Source organism: Macaca fascicularis, chromosome 3, assembly GCF_037993035.2.
Source record: "Macaca fascicularis isolate 582-1 chromosome 3, T2T-MFA8v1.1".
Classification (NCBI taxonomy): domain Eukaryota; kingdom Metazoa; phylum Chordata; class Mammalia; order Primates; family Cercopithecidae; genus Macaca; species Macaca fascicularis.
The window spans coordinates 114,598,409-114,622,059 of NC_088377.1; positions in this window are offsets into that span (position 1 = coordinate 114,598,409).

Sequence of the window (23,651 nt, forward strand, 5' to 3'; positions counted from 1 at the left end):
ATTTCTCTTTTATAAATTTGCTTTTCCTTCATGCACTTAGAAGAGTTCATTACCAATATGACAATTTGTATGTTTTAGATTTTCACCACATAGCTATTTCAGATGAACAGTAACAGGTGGCAAAGCGTTCACATCACGCATATTCAGGCTGCCAGTGATGGCAAATGCAAGCAGTCAGGTCCAGACATATAAAAAATATTGTTTTCCTAGACACTTTTCCTGTAATAGGACACATCTCCACCTGGAATAAATCCACAGATACTTCAAAGTGTAATAAATCCCCATCCAAACTTATTAGCTCTTTCATTTCCTAGACCCACTCCTCCTGTGTTATGTCCTACTGAATTTATACCACTGCCATCCTCCTCGATGCCCAAGTTAGAATTTTAAGTCAAATTTGCCTCTTCCTTCTGCTTTATTCTCTATTTTAACACTGAAACTGATGGTAGATAGTTCAGTTAACTATGCTTTAAGTCTATTGTTTTGGGCCCCATCTTTGGTCTCATTACCTTGAAAAAGACATTCATTAGCACTGGAGATCTGGATGACTTTATCTTTCTCCAGAAAGGATTTGTTTCCTTCTGAAATTCTTTTAGGGTAGGGCATATAACCTTAATTCAATAAGGAATGAAGTAATTTGAAGCTGAATCTATTGTAGGGATGATCTACTTCTAATTCTTCCTTATTCTTGCAACTCTTTGGGTTTCTCTTCATTATTGGAAACAAGAGCTTTAATTTTTGCTCCACATTCCACACTCACCTTGAGCTCCAGCAGATTGCTGAAAGTTCTACTGAGCTTCAGGTTCTGTCAACTATTTTCTCTCAGTCCAGTCATTTAGCCTCTTAGTTGATACCTGGAATTATCACTAAACGTCAGGATGACTTATTTTCACTTGCCTTCTCCTGAGAACCTTAGCTTATCAAGTCCTAAATACACTGTTTGCTCTCTAATATCTTAAAATAGGGGTGACTTTAAAAAATATGGTAAAGTTTACACAACATAAAATTAACCCCCTTTAAAGTGAACAATTCAGTGGCATTTAGTACATTCACAATTTTGGGCGATCACTATCTCTATCTAATTCCAAACATCATCCCAAAAGAAAACCCTATACTCATTAAACAAGTACTTCTATCTCCCTCTTACCCTTCTAGAGCCCCTGAAAACCACCAGTCTAGTTTCTGTCTCCATGAATTCTGTCTTCATGAATTTCCATTCTGGGTATTTCATATGATGGAAGTTATATAGTATGTGACATTTGTGTTTCACTTTTCATTTAACATAATGTTTTCAAAAGTTTTCCATGCTCTAATGTGTATCAACACTTTATTCCTTTTTATGGGTGAATAATATTCCATTTTATATAGAGGTCACATATTTGTTCATTCATCTGTTGATGGACATTGGAGTGTTTCTACTATTTGGCTTTTATGAATACTGCTGCTATAAACCTATATGTCCAAGTATTTGTTAAGTACATGTTTTTGATTATGGGGAGTATTATATACCTAAGAGTGGAATTGGTGGGTGATATGGTATTCTTATGATTAACTTTTTGAGAAACCTTCAAACTGTTTTCCACAGAGGCTGAACCAGATTACATTCCTAGATAATGTAGGAGAAGTCCAATTTCTTAACATTTTCCAACACTTGTTATGTTTTGTTTGTTTTGATACTAGTCAGCCATTCTTGTAGGTATAAAGTGGTAACTCATTGTGGTTTGGATTTGAATTTCCCTAATGACAAATCTTGAGCATCTTTCTATGTACTCATTGGCCATTTGTATTCCTTTTTTGGAGAAATGGCTGTTCAAGTCTTGATCCCATTTTTAAATTGGGTTATCTTTTTTGTTGTTGAGTTCACTGTGTATTCTGGGTTCTCTATGTAAGACTTCACTATGTATTCTGGACACTACTCTTTGCAGATATATGATTTGAAAGTATTTTCTGCCCAGGCACGGTGACTTACGCCTATAATCCCAGCATACTTGAAGGCCAAGATGGGTGGATCACGAGGTCAAGAGATTGAGACCATCCTGGCCAATATGGTGAAACCCCATCTCTACTAAAAATACTAAAAATTAGCTGGGTGTGGTGGCGCAGGTCTGCAGTCCCAGCTACTCAGGAGGCTGAGGCAGGAGAATTGCTTGATCCTGGGAGGCGGAGGTTGCTGTGAGCCAAGATCGCGCCACTGCACTCCAGCCTGGCGACAGAGCGAGACTCCGTCTCAAAAAAAAAAGTATTTTCTCACATTTTGTAAGTTGGCTTTTTACTTTCTTAAATATATTATTTGATGCATGCAAGTTCATAATTTTGATGAAGTCTGATTTATTTTTTTATTTTGTCTTTTGTTGCTCATGGTGTTGGTGTCATATCTAAGAATTCATTGACTAATTTAAGGAATCTATGGTCATAAATACTTACTCCTACATTTTGTTTTGAGAGTTCTATAGTTTTAGCTTTCATTTCTTGGTTGTTAATCCATTTGAGTTAATTTTTATGTGGTGTGGTAGCAGATAGGAGTTCAGCTTCATTCTTTTGTATGTGGATACCCAGTTTTCTCAGAACCAATTTTTGAAAAGACTATTCATTCTCCTTTGAATGATGTTGAGACCCTTGTCAGAAATCGATTGAACATAGATGTTTATAGGTTTATTTCTAAACTCTCAATTATAGTTCACTGGTCTATATTTCATGCCTATGTCAGTACTACACTGTTTTGATTACAAAGGCTTTTAATAAATTTTTAAAATTGGAAAATGTGAGTCTTTTTTTCTTATTTTTCATTATTGCTTTGGATAACTGGAGCCTTTTGCAATTTCATATAAATTGAAGATTGGATTTTTTCAATTCTGCCAAAAACATTGTTAGGATTTTGATAAGATTGTGTTGAATCTGTAAATCACTTTGATATCTGCAGATATTACTATCTTAATAATAGTAGGTTTTCTAATCCATGAATATGGAATAATAACAGTAAATTTTCCTATCCATAAACACATTTACTTTGGTGTTTATAATTTATTTCAACACTATTTTTTAATAGACTATTTTTAGACCAGGTTTACTTTCACAGTGCAACTAAATGAAAAGTACACAAAATCCCCTTATACCCTCTGCTCCCTTTCATCCCTAACAGCTCTCTCACTATCAATATCTGCATCAGAATAGCATATTTGTTGCAATCAATGAACCTACACTGACACATTATCATCGAAAATCTATACTTGACATAAGAGTACATCACTCTTTCTGTTTTAAATGCTGTGGGTTTGGACAAATACATAATGAAGTGTACCCACCATTTTAGTCTGCTATAGAGTATTTTCACTGTCTCAGAAATCCTCTATGTTCCATCCTTTGATTCCTTCCCCACTATAACCCCAACAATCATCAATATTTTTATTGCCAACAAAGTTTTGCCTTTCCAGATTTTTTTTGTAGTTGGAATAATATAACATTTAAGCTTTTCATATTGGATTCCTTCAACTTAGTACTACTCATTAAAGGTTTTTCCTCATCTTTTCATGGCTTGGTAGCTCATTTCGTTTTAGCACTGAATAATATTCTATTGTCTGGGTGTACCACAATTTATTTACCCATCCATATACTGAAGGACATATTGGTTGCTTCCAGTTTTTGGTGATTATAAACAAAGCTACTATAAACATCTGTGTGCAGGTTTTGTGTGAACTAAAGTTTTTAATTCATTTGAATAAATGTCAAGGAAGACAATTTCTGGATCACATAGTAAGAGTATGTTTAGTTTTGTAAAAAACTAACAAATTTGTTTCCAAAGTGGTTGGAGCATTTTGCATTCTCACCAGCAATGAATGAAAGTTCTTATCTTCCACATCTTCACTAGCATGTGGTATTTGTCAGTGTTTTGAAATTTGATCACTCTAAGAGATGTGTAGTCATATTTTATTGTCATTTTAATTTTTAATTCCCTAATGATCAAATAGAGTTTTTAAGTATAACTTTTTCATGTTATCTGTTTTTTTAATCCATGGGAGAGTTCCTTTGCAACAAAGTTGTCTACCATTATTGAAGGTACAATTCCAAAACACTCAAAGGCTTATTTAGACTCAAACTTTTATTGACCACCTACTCTGGCCCAAGTACTCTATGCTATGTATTTGGTACGCAACAGTGAGTACAGCAAACGTAGTTCCATGTTCCTATTGTATTTAGGTATTTAAGATAGTACATTGTATCTGTTTATAGCCCTTTCTCACTTTTTTATTAGATTACAAGCTAGTCAATAGTAAACTCTATGTGTGTGTGTGTGTGTCTGTGTGTCTGTGTGTGTGTCTGTGTATGTGTGTGTGTGTATGTACACAGTTGGCCTCAATGAGAAAATAGCATTATGGTAAGAAAACAATTCTCTTCTCTTTTGCATTTTCTAATTAACATTTCCTTAATGCCATTTATAAATCTGTCAAATGAGAGTTAAATGTATAGCAATATGAAGTCTAAGCTGTAATAACAGTCTCAAGGAAATTATAATGTATCTGAGAGCAATAAGGAAGGAACATAAAATCCTTAAAGATTTTAATCTTAGGCATCTATTATGAGACTATACATTAAAACATGGACTGTGTTAATCCAACCTTAAAACATTATTTACGTTATACTGAAGTATATTAGTTTTTCAATTCCTCTGACCTATTCCCCATCGAATCTACTTCATCCCTCCCCACTTAAATGTGGCTCTGTACTTATCTCACACACTTTACACTGTATTTAACCCTACTTTTAATTTGATTTGTCAATTCTCTATAGTCCAATGTTTAACATTATCACTGTATTATATTTAAATTTCTGACTTGGATGCCATACAACTTGCTATAAAATTATTCCCATTTGACCTTTCACCTCAAAACACAACATTTCTAAAACTGAGTTTACCATTATTTTCCAAAATGCATATTTTCCAATTTCAATGATATGTGACTTCATTCTTAAAGAAAAGTGGTCTTAAATTCTTGGAATAATTACTTCAACTATTCTCTTTCTCTGTATCCAGTCTTACATTTTAATCATTCTTTTATCCATTCTTTTTACTGAATTCCTTTCATCACTACCAGGTACTGATCGCCTCACACCTGAGGGGATTGCTGATGCTTGCTAATTGTCACTCTGCTTTCACTTTCTAATCTTTCCAATCAATCCTGTGAAACACTGCTAGATTAATTTTCTTACATCATTTTCTGTGCTTTTTTCTAATGTGACTGTCAAATACCTCTTCAGATTTCTCTCTCACTGCAGAAAAGGCCCTGCATATATCCAGCAAATTAAAACCACTGGTTTGTTCACAGAGCTTGCCTCCAGGACTTTATGACTCACACTCCCAATTAAAATGTTGTATTTTTATTCTCATTCTTACTCAAATGTCAACAACCTGCATCCTACTTTCTACCTGATATGTCCCTAAACGCTCACTCTTCTCAATTTCTGTAACTCTTATGGAGTCTACTATTTCATTTTATTGTGAGTCATCTTTTTAGGTTGTGTGTTTCCACAACACTATTGCAAATTCTTGTTGGGGATGATAAGATGAGTTTCCTCTTCCTAACCCAGATAACGACCATGATTTATATGGTGTGGTTCAATGTTTTCTATACTGAATGGCGACCTTGCAGTCAGAAAAAGTCACTAAGAGAAAATACCGTGGCACAGTTTCCTTTTCTGAAGGAAAGGTGGCATAATTTCACATTTATTTATTTTAAAATGCTTTCTGGCAGTTTCCTCTTTACAAGAATGTAGGCCAGGCCCCATGATACTAGCAATGAAGAAAACACTTTAAAGGTTTTATTAATTATTGTTCTAGGCACATTGTGTTATGTCTTCTTAATTATTTATTTATTTATTTGTTTGTTTATTTATTTGTTTATTTATTTATTGAGATGGAGTCTTGCTCTGTTGCCCAGGCTGGAGTGCAGTGGCACGATCTTGGCTCACTGCAACCTCTGCCTCCTGATTTCAAGTGATTCTCCTGCCTAAGTCTCCCAAGTAGCTGGGATTATAGGCATGCACCACCACACCCAGCTAATTTTTTTGTATTTTTAGTAGAGACGGGGTTTCACCATGTTGGCCAGAATAGTCTTGATCTCCTGACCTCGTGATCCACCTGCCTTGGCCTCCCAAAGTCTCTTCTTAATTTTCTTGGGCCTAAGTCTTTTAGAAAAATTTATTAGCTGTAAGTTGTGTAAATATTTTCAAGGTTAGGGGGAAAAATCCTTAAACCTCAAAGCAGCAGGAACATTAATTGAGGAAAAATCTATTTAAACTAGAGCCATATGTGTTCTTCTCTATATGGCCACATTATGCCAAGGAGACAGGTCTTTAGCTCTGCTTTATACATCAACACAATGGAGTTTTTCCAGGCAGGCCAGGGTCTATGCCAATTTTGCCTCAGCGAAATCTAGAGAACAGGCCTTCCTATTTTAAGAACTCTAAAGCTGTGAGCATTGAAGTCATCCAAACATCTCCGTTTTCAAAGTGCATAATGTCAGAATTTCTTTCAGCTTCCTCTAACTTGCTTTGAAAAAGGTTTGCACTTACTGCTGATGTTTAGAAATTAATGAGTTCTATAAAAATCATACTCTATTATATCTCAGTTCATTGAAAGTTTCTTGCAATTTTAATATATGGATCAATAAAATATATTTTATGTAATACTTGTTTGCAGCAGGAGTTATAAAAAACATGCCTTTAGATTTTTGTTGGGAGTTAAATAAAATTCATTTCAATTTTCGATATCAATACCTTTATCCTGATAATTTAATAGATTGCAAAATATATGAATTAATTAATTAGAAACTTTAATAATTATATAGGATGATTAAATGTCTTTGCAAAGATATTAATATAAACTTTTGCTAATAGTCACTAGAAGCAAAACTATGTCAAAACTTTTAACTTTTTTTGATGCTCTATTTATCAAATAATTCTCCAGTAGTAGAGAACTAGATAGAAAAAGAAGAAAAGAAAATAAAAGAACAGACAAAACAAATAGAAAACATATAGAAAGACAATAGACTTAAACTTAATCATATCAATAATCATATTAAATATAAATGCACTACATATCACAATGATCAGGAAGAACTTGTCAGATTAGACATAAAACCAACAGCAATCTATATGCTGCCTATAAGAAACATACTTCAAGTATAAAGACACAAATAAATATAAAAGTAATATGATACAAATATATATACAATGATAATCCTAATCAAAAGAAAGCTGGAATGGCTATATTAAAATTGGAAGAAGTGAATTTCTGAGAAAAATATACTCACTGATAAAGAAGTCTAGTTCATAACAATGAAGAGTATATATATATTAAGGTCTCATAGCATTCCTAAATATTTGTCACCCCATAACAGAGCTCAAAAATACATGAAATAAAACCTTAATGATTGTAAGAAGAATAAAAATATCCACAATTATAGTCAGATGTTTCAATTATCACTTTCTCAAAAAGAAATTGCACACATAGAAATTGGTAAGGATGTAGAAACTTAAGCCCTTTTGTATTTGTCTGTTCTCACACTGCTATAAAGACATACCTGAGACTGGGTGATTTATAGAGAAAAGAGGTTTAATTGACACACATTTCCACAGACTGTAGTGGAGGCATCGCTGGGGATGTCTCAGGAAACTTACAATCGTGGCAGAAGGCAAAGGGGAAGCAATCATAATCTTCACATAGTGAAGCAGAAGAGGGAGAGAGTAAAGGGGGAAGTGCTACATAATTTTAAACAATGAGATCATGTGAAAACTCACTCACTATCATGAGAACAGCAAGGGAGAAATCCACCCCCATCATACAATCAACTCCCACAGTGCCCCTCCTCCAACATTGAGGATCAAAATTAAGCTTGAGATTTGGATGAGGACAGAGTCAAACCATATTGTTCCACCCCTGGCCCTCCAAAATCTCGTGTCCTTCTCACATTTCAAAACACAAATATCCCTTCCCAACAGTCCCCAAAAGTCTTAACTTATTCCAGCATTAACTCAAATGTTCAAGTCCAAAGTCTCACCTGAGACAAGGCAAATCCCTTCAGTCTATGAGCCTATAAAATCAAAAGCAAGTTAGTTACTTCCAAATTACAATGGTGGTTCAGGCATTGGGTAAATAGTCCTGGTCCATAAGGGAGAAATCAGTCAAAATAAAGGGGCTACAGGACCCATGCAAATCCCAGGACGGCAATCATCAAATCAGAGCTCCAAAATAATCTCCTTTGACTCCATATTTCACATCTAGGCCACACTGATGCAAGAAGTGGGCTCCCAAAGGCTTGGGCAACTCTGCCCCCATGTCTCTGCGGGCTACAGTGTTCACAGCTGCCTTCACAGTCTGGTATTGAGTGCCTGTGGCTTTTCCAGGCACATGATGCAGGCTGTCAGTGGATCTACCATCTGTAGTCTATAGCATAGTGTGCTATTCTTGCAGCTTCACTAGACAGTGTCCCAGTGGGGACTCCGTGTGGGTGCTCCAACCCCAAATTTCCCTTCTGCACTGCCCTTGTAGAGGTTCTCCATGAGGGCTTCACCTCTGCAGCCAACTTCTGCCTGGACTTTCAGGCATTTCCAGTTAAACTAATCTATAAATTCAGTGTAGTCCCAATTAAAGTCCTAACAGATATTTTTGTAAAAATTGGTATACTAATTCTAAAATTCATGTTGAAATTCAAAGGATCTAAAGTAGCCAAAACAACTTTGAATAAGAAGAACAAAGTTTGAGAACTTTCCCTGATTTCAATAATCATTATAAAGCTACCATAATCAAGAAAGTATATTGGTGTAAAGAGAGAAAACTACATTAATGAAATACAATACATGGTCCAGAAACAGACCCACACTGTAATTAGGCAACTGGTTTTCACTTAAGATTCAAAAGCAATTTGTGGGGAAATAATAGTCTTTTCACCATATGGTAACAAACTAGTTGGCTATTTAAATGGAAAAGAAAAATGAATATTGATCAACACCTTACACTATACATAAAAATTAACTTAAAACATTTTATAGACCTATCATAAAATTTAAAAAATGATAAGACTTCTAGTAATAGGAGAAACATTTATTTCCATGGGCTAGACAAAGACTTTTTCATATAAGACAAAAAAAGTACAATTCATAAAAAGTTGATAAGCTGTACTGCATCAAAATTTAAAACACCTCGGTGTCAACAGACAATGTTAAGAGAATGTAAAGACAAGTCACAGACTGGGAGAAAATAAATTCAAATGATATGTCTAATACAGGATGTTAATAAAAATACATAAAGAACTCTTAAAACTCCATTAAAATAAAACAAAAAAACAACTAAAAAAACAATAAAAAGATAGGCAAAAGATTTGAACAATGAGTTCACCAAAGAAGTTATAAAGATGGCAAATAAGTAAACAAAAAGTAGTTGAATGTTATTCATTAGGAAAATGTGAAATAAGACCACAATATAACTACATACATATTTGAGAGGCTAAATTTAGGAAAACTATTACCAAGTATTGAGAAGGACATAGGGGAACTGTCAGTAGAATTGAAAATTGGATGACTACTTTGAAAAGCAGCTTGCAATTCTTAAAAAGGTAAATGTATACTTACTATATGATTTAGCCATTCCACCACAAGGTATTTTTCTCAAGAGACATCCAGGATACTTCTGTGTGTAACAGCAGTGCTTTGTAAGCACTCCTCCAATCTATCACACAGAATATTAAAAAGATGTGCACTCAGGTATTGAGACTGAATAAATTTAGCATTTTTAACTGCTTCAGCAAGGACATTCAGCTTTTTCATTTTCTCCCCCACTGCCAGTGTGCAGTCATGACAGGTGCCTAGTACAGGTTATTACCAGTTTTACCTCCCATTGCTTTTGCACACAGTAAAAAAGGCAATCATGTCTTATTATTATGAAAAATAATTTTATCTTTCAAGTCCTCTAAGGGGTCTTGGGGAACCACAAGTTTTTGCAGGCCACACTTTGAGAACCATTGGAAATCATGACATAACTGAAAAATAGAAAAAAAAGCCAAATTGAGGTTATAATAAAGGCAAATAGTACACAACAAAGAATCTAAAACACCGAGGGAACAAACCTCTAAAAGCTGCACAAGTAAATTATGCTTCAAATATGAAGCAAACTAAAATGTGACATGATTTTAAACAGTTGAGTATGTGTTTTAAAAAAGAATGTTAGTAACATTTTATTTGTATAGTCCAGGGTTCCTGACATTGGGACACAGGAAAAGAAATATAATCCTTGTATATTTTTTGCCCAGCAGTCAACAATATTTTCATAGTCACATAATTCACTGATCCTGTTTATTTATTTCCAACCTTTAGAGTGAACAAATCTTGTAAGACTTGGTTGGAATTGCAAAAGAGATTCATGCATTAACACTGATGTCATGGAAGAAGAGCTCACCAAGGATGGGGCATGACAGTGGAAATTGGCAGGAAAGTTAGAGGGAAAAATAAGTTGTTAAAAAATAGGAGGCAAGGGATATTGTTGAAAGTTGATTGAACAAGAGCAGAGATTTAAATAAGTTATTTAAAGTTATAATTGTAATAGCAACATAAATAATCCTAGAAACAGCAACATTTAAAGCAGAATATGTAGAGGAGCATGATGGCAAGAGCGAGCTCAAATAATCAGGTGGGCAGGAGCTAACTGTTCAAACTGATAATTCAAGGTTATCACTAACATAATTAAAAATATTAAAAACTTGATAGAATTCTATTTGTAGAAAATAGTACTGAGGTACAGAGGAAGAATGATGCTTTTCAACATTATGCCTTCTGTAGCACTTTTTTCAAATATATGCAGTTATTAAATAAATAATTATATTGTAATTATATAAAATATATAATATGCATTAGTCATGTGTTTTATGTTAATTATATAAAATATTTATATCTTTATATATTAGATTGCATTTTATAAAATATAATTGTGTAATTTATATAATTCATAAATTATATAAATAAAGTATATAAATTACTATGTAAAACAATAAATTATTATTTTCCCTGGCATTTAATTCATATGAGTTGCTTCTATAATAATGCCTCATCTTTAAGTTGAATCACCTTGGGTGTATATACTTTATTTATTCTTTATATTCTGATGCTTATTACTGTGTCTATCATATAGTAGATACTCAATAAATATGGCATAGACATACAGGCTGCCATGATAATGCTGTTGCCTCAAAAAATACTGCGACACAGTTTAAGTAATTTTATCCGTGGCTTTACTTTTCTCTGCCTTTCATTCTAGCAAATTCTAGTATATAATAAATTATTGGCTGGTGGTCAGTGCTCATTTGCAAGAAAAGGAAGGGAAAATAGTTACGGTTTTTGAGTGCCTGCTACTTGCTTCATATAATTTTATTTAATCTTTACAACAACCATAGGTATAAGCCTCAATAAGTGGTTATTGAACAAATACGTATCCTCAAAAGATATAATTAGTTCAGTTGAAAACATGAGTAAATAAAGCATCAGAAAACTTAAGCATTTTTTTCAGTTTTACTATTAAGAGAGCCAATAAGCGGTTTGAAATTTACATCTGGTCAACCTCAGAGACTAGGGATTCCCATTATGCCCTAATGTGGCACTTGGCATCAGCCTGTGGGTTCTGTGTGGTAGCTCAGTATCATAGGTTTTGTTTTCTAAATTAATATAGTTTTGTTTGACTTTAAAGAAAGGACTTTATTTCTGATCCTTGAATAATCTTCCAGAATTATGACGACAATGTTTTTTTCATCTCCGATTAACAGGCTGACAGTCTGCAACTACTTTCCCAAACTGAGCTACAGCTCTGTGAGTAGCACGCTATTGACTTGGAATACCCAGTTTTCCCAGAAAGAAACTAATAGGAAATTGAGGTAAAAGCAATAGCAGCTATTACATTTAACACTGTTAAAACCTACATAAATCTGACTACATGTATTTTGTCAATGTAGCATGTTAAGGAATAATATTTAACTAGGACTTGTCTTATCATTTACTTTGAAGCTTTACCAAGCAAGTTGGCTCAGTCATAATGAGCTGATCCAAGCATATTCAATTTTCAGTTAGATATGTCAGTGCCATGTTTGTTTTCTAAGTACAATCATACACACACACACACACACACACACACACACACACATACACATACACACAACACCAACAAAAGTGAAACCACATTTAACCCAGAGTGGCTGGCCAAAGGGCAGCTTTTTGTTTGGCATACTCTGCACCAAGACTGTGCTACCCTTGGCAAACAGACTAATAGTAAATGTCATATAAATCCCTAGAAGTATAGCAGTGCCAGTTTTGATATAGTTTGCCCAGGAGAAACAATATAAAAGTCACCTTTTCAAGGATATTCTCTTTTTGTTAGCTTGTTTTAATATTCCAACACAATGTTAAATGATAGAAATAAGTTGCATTGGCTCAGTTCTCAATAGCATTTCAAATCCAATCAGTGGAGGCTTATTTCACATTGTTCTGTCTAGCGTCTCTCCAGCTTATACTTTATGGGTTGTGTTTAGTTCAGGTCCAGAACTCAGAAATTCAAACAGGAAGCATCTGGGGATTCTCTGTTTTGAAGCAAGGATGGGTCAGGAATAGCCTAGCGAGGTGAGAATATTGCCTGCTTTTCAAGGGGGCTAAATTTCCGATTCCACCCAAGTTTGACAGATATCATTAATTCCTTGAGATAGTGCAATAATTTTCATCAAATGGAATGTAAAAATGTAATTCATATAAAGCACTTTGAAGTCAGTAGGTGGCAAAATTCCAGTTTCTTACTTTCTAATTCATAAGATTTTCAAATACTTCCATTGTTTGAACCAGATTGCACAATTTCAGTTTTCACTTCCCAGATGGGTCAGTATACCTACAGCATTCTACCTTCTCTGTGGCGTCCTTGTGTAGTCATTTCTGCCAAGACACTGAGCACGTTATAACTTAAGGATGAGCTTACACGATTTGCATTAAGAGGACTGCAATTTCCTCAGGTAGCTTTTATTTCTTGTTTTGTTTTGTTTTTTCCGAGACACAGTCTTGCTCTGTTGCCCAGGCTGGCGTGCAGTGGCATGATCTTGGCTCACTGCAACCTCCACCTCCCAAGTTCAAGGGGTTCTTGTGCCTTAGCCTCGCGAGTAGCTGGGATTACAGAAGCACGCTATCATCACACTGGCTAATTTTTTGTACTTTTAGTAGAGACAGGATTTCACCATGTTCTCCAGGCTGATCTCACACTGCTGACCTCAAATGATCAGTCTGCCTTGACCTCTCAAAGTGCTGGGATTACAGCCTGGTCAGCTTTTATTTCTTATTCAGCTTTAAAGTAAAGTGATAATCAGTAAATGTTCTTTTTAATGTAGGCATAGTTATCTTAGTCTTTAGTCGCTTTTAAAAATCATTAACATGACCTTAAATAATTTAATAATCTTTATGACCCCTAGTTTTCTTTAACTGATAAACAATGACAGAAGGCGGCTCAAATATGAGGCCTCCTATAAGATCAGATAATGCAATGTTCATCAAACATTACTTATATGAATATCAATTTTAAAAATTTTGCCAGACTATTTATTAAATAAATTCTACCTTAAAAATAAATAAAATTGGCTGGGCGTGGTGGCTCACACCTATAATCCCAGCACTCTGGGAGGCCGAGGTGGGCGGATCACCTGAGGTTGGGAATTCAAGACCAGCCTGACCAACATGGAGAAACCCTATCTCTACTAAAAATACAAAATTAGCTGGGCAAGGAGGTGCATGTCTGTAATCCCAGCTACTCAGGAGGCTGAGGCAGGAGAATTGCTTGAACCCGGGAGGCGGAGGTTGTGGTGAGCCGAGATTGCTCCATTGCACTCCAGCCTGGGCAACAAGAGCGAGACTCTGTCTCAAAATAAATAAATAAAACAATAAAATAAATAAAATTACTTAGAAAGAAAACTTTATTACTTTCTATAAATGGATGGCAATTGAAGAAAGAATACAATAAAAATAAAGTATCATTCAATAGTCTAAAAATTAACAAAAATAACAACTTTAATACAAATTATGAAAATGTAATCTATTAAATGCATAACTGAAAAATGTTTCTGAATGAATAAATGAAATTATCAAATATCAGTTGACAATGAACTCTGCATTGGCCTCAGCATTGCTTTCTTTAAGATGAAGATGAGAGTGTTTACTGCAAGAAGTTTCTGTGTTTTCCTTTGATACCATTAGCATAGGAATAACAGATAGTACATGTATAGAGCAGTAATAAACGTTATGACATACTCGAATTCTCACTTCGAATTTTCATACAGGTGGGCAACCTGACTGTTAAGTGGAGGAGGAGAACAAAGTAGACACAGACTCACTCATGCCCACTCATCCCAGACTTGGGTGCCACTTCACCCTCATTTCAGGAAAAGGGATTCTAAGAAACCTATGAAATTAAAATAACTTCATCCACCCCACTTATCGCTCCCTATATGGTATCCTACTGTTAAATTACATTTGACCTAAAGCTGCTTCCTTACATATATTAAGTTTGGCCTAAAGGGTTCTCCTTACCTACTAAACTGTAACGTAACTGGATTTGTAAGTAGATGTTAACCTACACTTGTAACAAGTAGCCCAGTCTCAGCCAGTCTCAGCAGCCATACCTCAACCACTCACAGGCAGCCAGTCCAAGAAAGTGGTCGCCCCGTACGGCTGTTTCTGTACCTCCCTTTCGTTTTCTATATATCACTTTCCCTTTTTCGGTTCAAAAATCCTCTTTAACCCCGCAGCACCGCCTGAGTTGCTCAGAACCTATTCTGGTTCAGGGAACTTCCTGATTTGCAAATTATTCTTGGCTCAAGTCAACACTGTTAAATTTAACTTGTCTAAAGTTTTTCTTTCAACACTAATAAGCTAGGGTTGTAACTGCCCTGGTAGAGGGAGAGGAACAGGGAAAATGGAGGGGCCTGGAGCTTTAATCTCCTCCATACTACCACATTCTTTTTGCCATTTCCGGTTGCGAAAGAATGACATGGTTATGGTGGCCTCCACCTCAGTCACATACAGAGGGATGTCAGCTTATAGCAAGCCATTTCTTCCAGCAGCCTGAGCAGCAAGGAGGGAGCAGTACCAAGAAATTCCTCAGTCGCCTCAGTGGGAAGCCTGGACTAATAGTTGCCCTTGAATCTCCAAACTCATCTCATGTTTCATATAATGATCCTGTAGTTATGGCAACAGAGAAACAGTGAACTAATGGGCATACATTTTTAAATTGTGATCTCTTTGTTTTAACTTGCTGTGTGAGCAATATCTGAAAATGAAATCTAAATGTCTCCTCCTTTGCTACTTTTTCCATAATGTGGTTTAAAACATTGTAATATTCAGTTCTTTTTTAAATTGAAATTAATATATAATCATTATCAAACTTGTCTAATAATTCATCTGTGTGTAAAGCAGAGGTTAACAAAATAGGACCTTCAGGTCAAATGCTGCTGCTGCCTGTTAAGCAAATAACCTTTTACTGGAACTCAGTCCCACTCACCTGTTTATTTATTGTTTATGGTGGCTTTCTCACTGCAATACAGTTGTGTAGTTGTGATAGTGAATAACTGGGTGGTTTGCAAAGTGTAAAATATTTGCTACTTGGCCTTTTACAGAAAAAGTTTGAAAGTGCCCAACAATTGTTACACGCCCATTTTAATCCAGAGATATCTAATGTTAATGGTTTAATAGATTGTCATTTTATTTATTTATATATTTATTTTAATTAATATTTATTTTTATTTTTTTGAAATGGAGACTCACTCTTGTTGTCCAGGCTGGAGTGCAGTCACGTGATCTCAGCTCACTGTAACCTCCGCCTCCTGAGTTAAAGCGATTCTCCTACCTCAGCCTCCCAAGTAGTTGGGATTATAGGCGCCTGCCACCATGCCAGGCAATTTTTTTTTTTTTTTTTTTTTGTAATTTTAGTAGAGACAGAGGTCTCACTATGTTGACCAGGCTGGTCTCGAACTCCCAACCTCAAGTGATCCATCCACCTCGGCCTCCCAAAGTGCTGGGATTACAGGCATGAGTCGCCGCACCCACCCTTTCCTTTTATTTATTTTATATGTGACACTTCAATGCCTCATTACCTTACAGCCCAGCCTTAATTGGCAATATAGTAAGTCCTTATGTTATTGTGTAAATATTTTAATGGTGTAACTGATGAATCTGATACTCTCAAGTAATATAATATTTTAGAACTATCCTGATTTGTACTTTATTTTTTAAATTTATTTTTATTTTTATTTTTTTATTATTATTATACTTTAAGTTCTAGGGTACATGTGCATAACGTGCAGGTTTGTTACATATGTATACTTGTGCCATTTTGCTGTGCTGCACTCTTCAACTCGTCAGCACCCATCAACTCATCATCTCCATCAGGTATAACTCCCAATGCAATCCCTCCCCCCTCCCCCGTCCCCATGATAGGCCCCGGTGTGTGATGTTCCCCTTCCCAAGTCCAAGTGATCTCACTGTTCAGTTCCCACCTGTGAGTGAGAACATGCGGTGTTTGGTTTTCTGTTGTTGTGATAGTTTGCTAAGAATGATGGTTTCCAGCTGCATCCATGTCCCTACAAAGGACACAAACTCATCCTTTTTTATGGCTGCATAGTATTCCATGGTGTATATGTGCCACATTTTCTTAATCCAGTCTGTCACTGATGGACATTTGGGTTGATTCCAAGTCTTTGCTATTGTGAATAGTGCCGCAATAAACATACGTGTTCATGTGTCTTTATAGCAGCATGATTTATAATCCTTTGGGCATATACCTAGTAATGGGATGACTGGGTCAAATGGTACATCTAGTTCTAGATCCTTGAGGAATTGCCATACTGTTTTCCATAATGGTTGAACTAGTTTACAATCCCACCAACAGTGTAAAAGTGTTCCTATTTCTCCACATCCTCTCCAGCACCTGTTGTTTCCTGACTTTTTAATGATTGCCATTCTAACTGGTGTGAGATGGTATCTCATTGTGGTTTTGATTTGCATTTCTCTGATGGCCAGTGATGATGAGCATTTTTTCATGTGTCTGTTGGCTGTATGAATGTCTTCTTTTGAGAAATGTCTGTTCATATCCTTTGCCCACTTTTTGATGGGGTTGTTTGTTTTTTTCTTGTAAATTTGTTTGAGTTCTTTATAGGTTCTGGATATTAGCCCTTTGTCAGATGAGTAGATTGCAAAAATTTTCTCCCATTCTGTAGGTTGTCTGTTCACTCTGATGGTAGTTTCTTTTGCTGTGCAGAAGCTCTTTAGTTTAGTGAGATCCCATTTGTCAATTTTGGCTTTTGATGCCATTGCTTTTGGTTTTTTAGACATGAAGTCTTTGCCCATGCCTGTGTCCTGAATGGTACTACCTAGGTTTTCCTCTAGGGTTTTTATGGTATTAGGTCTAACATTTAAGTCTCTAATCCATCTTGAATTAATTTTCATATAAGGAGTAAGGAAAGGATTCAGTTTCAGCTTTCTACTTATGGCTAGCCAATTTTCCCAGCACCATTTATTAATTAGGGAATCCTTTCCCCATTTCTTGTTTCTCTCAGGTTTGTCAAAGATCAGATGGCTGTAGATGTGTGGTATTATTTCTGAGGACTCTGTTCTGTTCCATTGGTCTATATCTCTGTTTTGGTACGAGTACCATGCTGTTTTGGTTACTGTAGCCTTGTAGTAGAGTTTGAAGTCAGGTAGCGTGATGCCTCCAGCTTTGTTCTTTTGACTTAGGATTGTCTTGGAGATGCGGGCTCTTTTTTGGTTCCATATGAACTTTAAAGCAGTTTTTTCCAATTCTGTGAAGAAACTCATTGGTAGCTTGATGGGGATGGCATTGAATCTATAAATAACCTTGGGCAGTATGGCCATTTTCACGATATTGATTCTTCCTATCCATGAGCATGGTATGTTCTTCCATTTGTTTGTGTCCTCTTTTATTTCACTGAGCAGTGGTTTGTAGTTCTCCTTGAAGAGGTCCTTTACATCCCTTGTAAGTTGGATTCCTAGGTATTTTATTCTCTTTGAAGCAATTTTGAATGGAAGTTCATTCATGATTTGGCTCTCTGTTTGTCTGTTACTGGTGTATAGGAATGCTTGTGATTTTTGCACATTAATTTTGTATCCTGAGACTTTGCTGAAGTTGCTTATCAGCTTAAGGAGATTTTGGGCTGAGACAATGGGATTTTCTAAATATACAATCATGTCATCTGCAAAGAGGGACAATTTGACTTCTTCTTTTCCTAACTGAATACGCTTTATTTCTTTCTCTTACCTGATTGCCCTGGCCAGAACTTCCAACACTATGTTGAATAGGAGTGGTGAGAGAGAGCATCCCTGTCTTGTGCCAGTTTTCAAAGGGAATGCTTCCAGTTTTTGCCCATTCAGTATGATATTGGCTGTGAGTTTGTCATAAATGGCTCTTATTATTTTGAGGTACGTTCCATCAATACCGAATTTATTGAGCGTTTTTAGCATGAAGGGCTGTTGAATTTTGTCAAAAGCCTTTTCTGCATCTATTGAGATAATCATGTGGTTCTTGTCTTTGGTTCTGTTTATATGCTGGATTATGTTTATTGATTTGCGAATGTTGAACCAGCCTTGCATCCCAGGGATGAAGCCCACTTGATCATGGTGGATAAGTTTTTTGATGTGCTGCTGAATCCGGTTTGCCAGTATTTTATTGAGGATTTTTGCATCGATGTTCATCAAGGATATTGGTCTAAAATTCTCTTTTTTTGTTGTGTCTCTGCCAGGCTTTGGTATCAGGATGATGTTGGCCTCATAAAATGAGTTAGGGAGGATTCCCTCTTTTTCTATTGATTGGAATAGTTTCAGAAGGAATGGTACCAGCTCCTTCTTGTACCTCTGGTAGAATTCAGCTGCGAATCCATCTGGTCCTGGACTTTTTTTCATTGGTAGGCTATTAATTACTGCCTCGATTTCAGAGCCTGCTATTGGTCTATTCAGGGATTCAACTTCTTCCTGGTTTAGTCTTGGAAGAGTGTAAGTGTCCAGGAAATTATCCATTTCTTCTAGATTTTCTAGTTTATTTGCATAGAGGTGTTTATAGTATTCTCTGATGGTAGTTTGTATTTCTGTGGGGTCGGTGGTGATATCCCCTTTATCATTTTTTATTGCATCTATTTGATTCTTCTCTCTTTTCTTCTTTATTAGTCTTGCTAGCGGTCTGTCAATTTTGTTGATCTTTTCAAAAAACCAACTCCTGGATTCATTGATTTTTTGGAGGGTTTTTTGTGTCTCTATCTCCTTCAGTTCTGCTCTGATCTTAGTTATTTCTTGCCTTCTGCTAGCTTTTGAATGTGTTTGCTCTTGCTTCTCTAGTTCTTTTAATTGTGATGTTAGAGTGTCAATTTTAGATCTTTCCTGCTTTCTCTTGTGGGCATTTAGTGCTATAAATTTCCCTCTACACACTGCTTTAAATGTGTCCCAGAGATTCTGGTATGTTGTATCTTTGTTCTCATTGGTTGCAAAGAACATCTTTATTTCTGCCTTCATTTCGTTATGTACCCAGTAGTCATTCAGGAGCAGGTTGTTCAGTTTCCATGTAGTTGAGTGGTTTTGATTGAGTTTCTTAGTCCTGAGTTCTAGTTTGATTGCACTGTGGTCTGAGAGACAGTTTGTTATAATTTCTGTTCTTGTACATTTGCTGAGGAGTGCTTTACTTCCAATTATGTGGTCAATTTTGGAACAAGTGTGATGTGCTGCTGAGAAGAATGTATATTCTGTTGACTTGGGGTGGAGAGTTCTATAGATGTCTGTTAGGTCTGCTTGCTGCAGAGATGAGTTCAATTCCTGGATATCCTTGTTAACTTTCTGTCTCGTTGATCTGTCTAATGTTGAGAGTGGAGTGTTGAAGTCTCCCATTATTATTGTATGGGAGTCTAAGTCTCTTTGTAAGTCTCTAAGGACTTGCTTTATGAATCTGGGTGCTCCTGTATTGGGTGCATATATATTTAGGATAGTTAGCTCTTCCTGTTGAATTGATCCTTTTACCATTATGTAATGGCCTTCTTTGTCTCTTTTGATCTTTGATGGTTTAAAGTCTGTTTTATCAGAGACTAGTATTGTAAACCCTGCTTTTTTTTGTTCTCCATTTGCTTGGTAAATCTTCCTCCATCCCTTTATTTTGAGCCTATGTATGTCTTTGTGTGTGAGATGGGTCTCCTGAATACAGCAGACTGATGGGTCTTGACTCTTTATCCAGTTTGCCAGTCTGTGTCTTTTAATTGGAGCATTTAGTCCATTTACATTTAAGGTTAATATTGTTATATGTGAACTTGATCCTGCCATTATGATATTAACTGGTTATTTTGCTTGTTAGTTGATGCAGTTTCTTCCTAGCCTAAATGGTCTTTACATTTTGGTATGTTTTTGCAATGGCTGGTACCAGTTGTTCCTTTCCATGTTTAGTGCTTCCTTCAGGGTCTCTTGTAAGGCAGGCCTAGTGGTGACAAAATCTCTAAGCATTTGCTTATCTGTAAAGGATTTTATTTCTCCTTCACTTAAGAATCTTAGTTTGGCTGGATATGAAATTCTGGGTTTAAAATTCTTTTCTTTAAGAATGTTGAATATTGGCCCCCACTCGCTTCTGGCTTGTAGAGTTTCTGCTGAGAGATCTGCTGTTAGTCTGATGGGCTTCTGGCTGCCCTTAAGATTTTTTCCTTCATTTCAACTTTGGTGAATCTGGCAATTATGTGTCTTGGAGTTGTTCTTCTCGAGGATATCTTTGTGGCGTTCTCTGTATTTCCTGGATTTGAATGTTGGCCTGCCCTACTAGGTTGGGGAAGTTCTCCTGGATGATATCCTGAAGAGTGTTTTCCAACTTCGTTCCATTTTCCCCCTCACTTTCAGGCACCCCAATCAGACATAGATTTGGTCTTTTTACATAATCCCATACTTCTTGCAGGCTTTGTTCATTTCATTTCCTTCTTTTTTCTTTAGGTTTCTCTTCTCGCTTCATTTCGTTCATTTGATCCTCAATCGCTGATACTCTTTCTTCCAGTTGATCGAGTCGGTTACTGAAGCTTGTGCATTTGTCACGTATTTCTCGTGTCATGGTTTTCATCTCTTTCATTTCGTTTATGACCTTCTCTGCATTAATTACTCTAGCCATCAATTCTTCCACTTTTTTTTCAAGATTTTTAGTTTCTTTGCGCTGGGTACATAATTCCTCCTTTAGCTCTGAGAAGTTTAATGGACTGAAGCCTTCTTCTCTCATCTCGTCAAAGTCATTCTCCGTCCAGCTTTGATCCGTTGCTGGCGATGAGCTGCGCTCCTTTGCCAGGGGAGATGCGCTCTTATTTTTTGAATTTCCAGCTTTTCTGCCCTGCTTTTTCCCCATCTTTGTGGTTTTATCTGCCTCTGGTCTTTGCTGATGATAGTGACGTACTGATGGGGTTTTGGTGTAGGTGTCCTTCCTGTTTGATAGTTTTCCTTCTAACAGTCAGGACCCTCAGCTGTAGATCTGTTGGAGAATGCTTGAGGTCCACTCCAGACCCTGTTTTCCTGGGTGTCAGCAGCAGAGGCTGCAGAAGATAGAATATTGCTGAACAGCGAGTGTACCTGTCTGATTCTTGCTTTGGAGGCTTCCTCTCAGGCGTGTACTCCACCCTGTGAGGTATGAGGTGTCAGACTGCCCCTAGTGGGGGATGTCTCCCAGTTAGGCTACTCAGGGGTCAGGGACCCACTTGAGCAGGGAGTCTGTCCCTTCTCAGATCTCAACCTCCGTGTTGGGAGATCCACTGGTCTCTCCAAAGCTGTCAGACAGAGTCGTTTGCGTCTGCAGAGGTTTCTGCTGCTTTTGTTGTTGTTTACTGTGCCCTGTCGCCAGAGGTGGAGTCTACAGAGACAGGCAGGTTTCCCTGAGCTGCTGTGAGCTCCACCCAGTTCGAGCTTCCCAGCAGCTTTGTTTACCTACTTAAGCCTCAGCAATGGCGGGTGCTCCTCCCCCAGCCTCGCTGCTGCCTTGTGGTGAGATCGCAGACTGCTGTGCTAGCAATGAGGGAGGCTCCGTGGGCGTGGGACCCTCCTGGCCAGGTGTGGGATATAATCTCCTGGTGTGCCTGTTTGCTTAAAGCGCAGTATTGGGGTGGGAGTTACCTGATTTTCCAGGTGTTGTGTGTCTCAGTTCCCCTGTCTAGGAAAAGGGATTCCCTTTCCCCTTGCGCTTCCCAGTGAGGCGATGCCTCGCCCTGCTTCAGCTCTCACTGGTCGGGCTGCAGCAGCTGACCAGCACCGATTGTCTGGCACTCCCTAGTGAGATGAACTCAGTACCTCAGTTGAAAATGCAGAAATCACCAGTCTTCTGTGTCGCTCGTGCTGGGAGTTGGAGACTGGAGCTGTTCCTATTTGGCCATCTTGCTCTGCCCCACCCCCGATTTGTACTTTAAATTCATTTCTCCTTTCTTTCCTGGGTCTTTCCTGACCACAACACAAACTTCTTTCTCTCCTCTGAATTACTTTGTACCTCCTGTAATTACCATTCAGTTAGCAATATACGTATCATTTTGTATTATCATAGTTTCCAACATAAGAAGTTTGGAAACAATGCCTTTACTCTTTAATGAAAAATAAACACCCTCAAGAGAGTGATTTTTTAAAAATTCTGATGTGTTTTACTCAATTCAGCTGAGACTACACACTATCAAAGAAACCAGGCTTTATTTTAACATGCAAAAAGTTCAAGTGAAATACTGAACCAGTTATAACAAATTTAGAACATCAGATTTTTTGCTGAGAAAGTTATTCAACTTATCTAGAGAGATTGACAAAAAATTGATTTAAATTTCCTAGAAATTTAAACCAAGCTGTGAAACTTTTGTTATCTTAAAAGAATATTAGGCAATATAAAGAAAGGAACAAAATAAAATCCTGGTACAAATCAGGAATTTATTGATATGACTAAAAATAAAATTCAGCACTGCTGTGTAGCTGTGCAAGGCCCAATTGGTGGCAGAAACTTCTAGGGAGCTGGAGCTTTCCAGATAAACTTTCTTTACTGTTGGGCTTAGCGGTCTCTGCCCTAATGTAGGCATGATCTAGGTTCATGCTCCATCCTCCAAGCTTTAAATGCACACAGTAACTGGACATTATGCTGCTGTAGAGATAAGCATGGATGCTGTAAATCATATCATAGCGTGACAATAAAATCTACAAAGTTGAAAAATCCTAGAAATTTATATGTTTCAAATATTCTCATTTTCTTCTGGAATATAAACTTATATACTAAGCTCTTTGATTATTTTTATTGTATTTATTTATTTATTTATTTATTTTGAGACAGGGTCTCGCTGTGTTACCCACGCTGCAGTGCAGTGGCATGTTCACCGGTTAGAGTACACTGCATCCTTGACCTCCTCAGGCTCAGAGGATTATCCCACCTCAGCCTCCTGAGTAGCTTGGACTATAAGCATGTGCCACCACACCTAGATAATGTTTGTATATTTTTTTGTAGATAGGGTTTCACCATGTTGCCCAGACTGGTCTTAAACTCCTATGCTCAAGAGATATGCCCACCTCGGCCTCTCAAAGTGCTGGGACTACAGGTGTGAGCCACTGCGCCCAGCCTT